Raw genomic sequence first — 5,997 nt, 5'->3', positions numbered from 1 at the left:
CCGGCGCCCCCCCCCCGCCCCATCCGTTCGGCGGCCCCGGCTCGACCCGCCCCCTGCGGCATCCCCGCGGCCCCCGCTGCCCTCCCCGGCCAGGACCCCCGGCCCTGCACCAGACCCAGCTACCTTCTGCCTTCTCACCTTTCCCAAACCTGCGACGGGGCAGCGAACCCCCAGCAGCTGCGTGATGCCCAACAGCATCCCTGTGCTCGGGGACACGTGAAAACCGCCAGTACGGAGCCCAGGGGCCCGGGCAGCCCGGAGCACCCACAGCCTGGAGCACACACCCCAGGAGCACTGACCTCCAGAGTTCCCCCAAGCCCGAAGCAGAGGGCACCAGGTGAAGTGTGACCACCTCAGCCAGAGCTTCACTCCTGTCTCGTTCCAGGGCGGTCACTTCCTCTGACCAAACCCACCATCACTAAGCACTCACCCTCCTCCTCGGCCACTGGAGTCCTGACTGTGGTACCTCCTCCTCCACCTCTTCCCCAGCATCCCCCATTGCTGCCTGCAGTCCCTGTCTCCAGCATCACCCCAAGGCGCTCCTCCTCCTCCTTCTCTTCCTCCTCCTCCTTTTTCCTCCACACCTTTTCCCTCTCCCTGGCTTTCCTCCTTCACATTGCAAGTATGATCTGTGCTCCCTCTGGGGAGGAAAAAAAGAGATGCCTGACTCCCCCTTAAACTATTTTTACCTTACTGAAAGCCCCGTCTGCTGAGCCAGCCCAGGTCTTCTCCTTCTTCTCCAGGCCTCTCCAGGGAACACCTTAACATCAAGCACCTCCCTTTCCCCCTCCTTATACAGGAGTCTTTGACTCCACTGCCTTGACTCTTCCAAACTCCCACCACCTTCTCAGACTGTGCCTTTTCTTTGAACCCTCATCCTCCTCCACAGCAGGCCTCATCCTTACTTCTCCAGTTTTCTGGATGCACCCAGGCCTTAGACACAGCCAAACCCCACCTAGAGCTCTTCCCCTCCCTACTGCACAGACAGCTCCTCGGCCAAGCCCCTTCCCTCTCCGTTCTCCCTCCTCTCCAAACCCAGAGATCCCACCATCCACCTCCCCTCCCATCCCTGTCAGTAGCACAGATCCCATCACGGCATGCAGGAGCAGAGGTCCCTCCCAGAGCCTCTCCTGGGGCTTTATGTCCTGCTCTTCCCTCAGGTGTCAGCCCCAGCGCTGTGCTGGTTCCCCTCCCCGGTAGCCGCTGGCCAAGGCACGGAGCTGTGGCTCAGAGCCGCCTCTCCCCACGCCACGGCCGTGCCCCGTGGGCACATAGCGGGCACATCCCACCGCCCTCCCTCCCCAGACAACGGGCACCTGTGCCCGGGACGGAGCAGAAGGCGCCGCCAGCCCGCCGGAGCCACAGCTCTGCCATCTGTGCCAAGGTCACAGGAACGCAGAGCTGCCAGACTGGATCCGACCCGCGCGCACGGCATCTGCCAGCCCGTCTCCGAGCACCGCACTGCAGCCACAGGAGCAACTCTGCAGGAAGCAATTACAAGGGAATGGCTTCACACGTCCTCAGCACAGACAGGGCTGGCTGCGGGGACCAGGCTGTCAGAGCCGGGCTGTCAGGGGCACCTCCGGCACGGGGACCTGGCTCTGGGCAGGCAACCAGGCCAGGACCCTCGCCAGCTCCTGTCCACCGTGCCTGGCACAGCTCTGTGCTCCCAGGGATGCAAAGCTCCTCCTGTGGGGAGACTGGACGGTCTATATCCATCTCTTTCCAAACCCTGGCTTTAACACATACTGCAACAGCACCAGATGGCTCCCCTTCCACATGAGTCTCAGCTTTTTAAAATACTCTGGCAGGTTCTGGCTGTGAGGCGTCGCTGAATCACAAACTGTCTGCTGCAGATATGATGCACCTTGTGCTGCCTGCTGAGGCACGACTGGACATGCTGGATCCCCCGACAGGGTCTGTCTGACCCATCCCTATGACCTCCCCAAGGCCCCTCCAGCACCATGACCTCCTCAAGCCCCCTCCACCTGTGACCTCCTTCCTGCTCCAGCTCTTCCTCCTCCCGTGATCCCACCCAAATTCTGATTAAACCTACTGGAAAACATGGAGAGTTCCCCATAGCTGACAACACCCCTTCCCTGTTGTACCAAGGATCATATTTTTAAAGCTATTAGTGTTTTTAAAGCATTCCCAATTCTCTGCAGTTTGTCTGCACCTTTCTTAAACACGGAGTCAGAACCTGGGCACAACACTCAACTGGAACCTCCAGCGGCCTAAGAAGAAATACAGCTACAACACCTGTCCTACTGCATCCAGTAAGATCCTGCTCTATACCACACCAACAGCCTAACACTGTTCTGACCTAATTAGGCTGTTTCATGGCAAAGGTTTCCAAATGCTGTGTGCATTGATATGTGTACTGACATGATCCCCTCGATGTTATTCCAAGAGACGTCTAAAATAGGCTAAAATTGAGCCTTAGACTCAAGTCCTGGGGTTAAAGGCTGCAGGGCACCTGCACAGGCTGGGAATCTGTACCCCAGGGCAGGTTCAAACCCCGCCAGTCTCGGCAACACATGGGCTCCAGCTGCCTCAGCCCTCCACCGATGGAGAAACTGCTCTGAGAACGAGACCAGAAACACCAGGCTTTGAGGAGAGCCATCACTGAAACTCCCCACCTGCCTTTAATGTCTCTTCTCTGGCAGCTCACACCACAACCATACTGGGTTGGACTGGAGCTGCGTCCATGTCTAATGCAGAGGACAGGTGACAGCTCTCCAGTTCACAAGCTGCTGGTGGGCAGCAGCCTGGCCAGAGTCCCCAGGGCTATGCAGGGCTGCAGAAGCATCTCCCAGAGCTGGGAAGTAAAAGGGCTTTGGCAATCTGACCCAGAGCAGGTGCCTGGGGACAGAAGCAAGTTGGTCCCTTACCAGGCCTTCTCTGAGTCACGTGCATGGTACAAATGTTATGGCCACGAACATCTGGCTGAAATTAATATAATCCATGAGAGGCTTAACAACAGCTGCATGGGAAGAGTCTGAGAGCCAGGGAACATTCCAGTGCTGGTTGGCCCTGGTGTGACATTCAGGGTGGAGTCCCGAAAAGGGAAAGGAGTCTAAACCATGGTCAGATGTTCCACTGTGCTCCCCAGACCCCATGACACTGGTGTCATTGCTCTCCCTGACCCACTGGCACTGGTAGCCCTGGGTTCCCCCAGACACAAACAGAGCTGCTGCTCCAGAGATCTGCAGGTAGGGCGATTTTGTTGCCCTGGCAGCTGGGAGGATGGGACACCGGCACTCTCCATCCCTCCTGGGTTCAAATGCTGTCACTCTGCAGAGGGCCTGAGTCTGGGGGCCCCCGCAGCCCAGACATCCAGCATGGATGGGGGACCAGCATTGCCTCGGCAGCCGGGGGAGGGATGAGGTTCCTAGCAGGGAGCCCAACAGCTCCCAGTGCCCGCACAGAGGGCAGGTACAGCAGCACAGCAGGAGCACGTGGAGAGCCCAGCCAGCTCCAGGCCCTGCGTGCCACCAGGGCTGCCAGTGCCCGAGGGTGCCACCCTGCACAGACTGAGCTGGCAGGGACTGCGGGCAGCAGAGCAGGCTAGGCACCACTGCCAGGGACAGCCAGGACAGGCTGCAGGACAGGTGACAACACCTGTGCCAGGCTGCGGGGCACGCAGGGCCCCGGCACGTGCTGCCCAGCTGGAGCAGGAGGGCTCTGTGCAGTGCCAGGGATGGCAGCCGAGCTAAGCCCGCCCGCAGCTGCACCCCGAGCGCTGTGTCAGGACCACGCTCTGATGAGGCTCTCAGGGGGCGCAGCGCGCCGGCCCGGCCCTGGGGTGCAGCCCCCGCAGCCCCACGTCACAGCCCACACTGCCAGCGTCAGCAGCACCGTCACCCGGAGGCGGTGGCACAGCCAGCCCTGCCTGCTGCCCTCACGGGGCCAGCATGGAGCCACAGACGTCCTCGGGGCCAGCAGGGAGCCACAGATCCTCGGCCCAAGCAGGAGGAGGGAGAGGGAGACAGAGGGGTCCCCTGACCCAGCACAGAGAGAGACATTCACGCTGAGTCCTGCCACAGGCTCAGCATCCAGCACAGCACCACTGCACAGCACACAGCTCCACTGTGGTAACCCTTTCTGGTCACCCCGGGCACCCCAAGAACCCCTTCTGGTCACCCGAACCACCCTGAGCCCCAGAGACAATGTCCTCCTGCTCTCCACTGACAAACAGCCACCCAGCCCACAGTCCCTGCACATGCCCAGGGTGTCAGGATGGAGAGATGAGGCACTGCTCCAGGTCTGAGCTCTGACACAGACCCTCGCTGCCAGCTGGACCCTGCCCCGTCCCTGTGCCCGTGCCCACCCTGCAGCACAGAGCCCTGCGTTCCACACTTGACAGGCTGGCTGACTTTCCGAGGCCTCTTGCCCAGAGAGGTGCCTCAAGGCAGGTTGCTCCCTACAGTTTCCATGGAGAGGAGGAGCAGGCCCAGCCAGCAGAGAGTTAATGCCAGCTGGGAAGTCAGTAACAGTCACAGGAGAGCCCGACTCCAGCACCAGCTCCCTCCCTCCTCCCACACCGCACACCCCCAGCTCAGGTCCTGCCGCAAACCTCGAGCTGCTGATGAGGAAATTGCCACCTTCTCCCCCCAGCCCGGGATGCAGCAGTGAGGCAAACGCCTCCCTCCCACACACGGCAGGTCAGGCCCAGGTCACCCAAACGGCACGGCCACGCTCCTGTCCACCAAAGAGAGCAGCCGAGCACCAAACTGCTGCCAGCCTTTCATCCTGCCACGGAGCCTGTGGAGGCGGCCATGCTGCAGATCCTGCACCCACAATGATGCAAGTCAGATGCAGGGAAGGCAGATGTAGGGATAACAGATGCAGGGATGATGCTTCCTAAGCTGGTCCAGACCCTGGTGCCTCAGGGAAGCCTCGGAAGATAATGGGATGTTACCTACAGGATGTAATACTAGATCAAGGCAGCAGTAATCACTTCTGCTCCTTAAGCTACCTCGGGGCAGTTCTGCGTGCAGAACTGTCCATACCAGCACCCTGACTGAACCTGCAGGTGGTCTGGTACCTGCACTGCAGGGCATGAGCAGCCCCACCATGCTGCCAGCCATGCACCGGGCTGGCCCCAGGCACCGGGCTGCTCCCAGGTGCACAGGTGTTCCCAGGGAACAGGGCTGTCTCCAGGCACACAGGTGTTCCCAGAGAACAGGGCTGTGTCCAGGTGCACAGGTGTTCCCAGGGAACAGGGCTGTCTCCAGGTACACAGGTGTTCCCAGAGAACAGGGCTGTGTCCAGGGACACAGGTGTTCCCAGGGAACAGGGCTGTCTCCAGGTGCACAGGTGTTCCCAGAGAACAGGGCTGTGTCCAGGTGCACAGGTGTTCCCAGAGAATAGGGCTGTCTCCAGGTGCACAGGTGTTCCCAGGGAACAGGGCTGTGTCCAGGCACACAGGTGTTCCCAGGGAACAGGGCTGCCTCCAGGCACACAGGTGTTCCCAGAGAACAGGGCTGTCTCCAGGTGCACAGGTGTTCCCAGGGAACAGGGCTGTGTCCAGGCACACAGGTGTTCCCAGGGAACAGGGCTGTCTCCAGGTGCACAGGTGTTCCCAGAGAACAGGGCTGTGTCCAGGGACACAGGTGTTCCCAGAGAACAGGGCTGTGTCCAGGTGCACAGGTGTTCCCAGAGAATAGGGCTGTCTCCAGGTGCACAGGTGTTCCCAGAGAACAGGGCTGTGTCCAGGGACACAGGTGTTCCCAGGCACCAGGCTGTCTCCAGGCACCAGGATGTTCCCAATTCCCAAGCTCCCCACTGGTGATGCAGGTATGAGCCACATCAGCATGATTAGGCCAGACACTGTGAAATCTCCTTGGGATTTTGAAATCCAAAGACAAAGGCCAGGTGAAAATTTGGTTAGAGGACTAAAGAAAACCTCCTCAGGTCCTGAAGCCTCACTTTAAAATCTCTCCCATAACCATCACTTAAACAGTGAAAATCCTCCTTCCAAAAGCAGCAAACAAA

Source organism: Geospiza fortis, unplaced genomic scaffold, assembly GCF_000277835.1.
Source record: "Geospiza fortis unplaced genomic scaffold, GeoFor_1.0 scaffold891, whole genome shotgun sequence".
NCBI classification, from domain to species: Eukaryota; Metazoa; Chordata; class Aves; order Passeriformes; family Thraupidae; genus Geospiza; species Geospiza fortis.
This window is presented reverse-complemented; position numbering follows the sequence as displayed.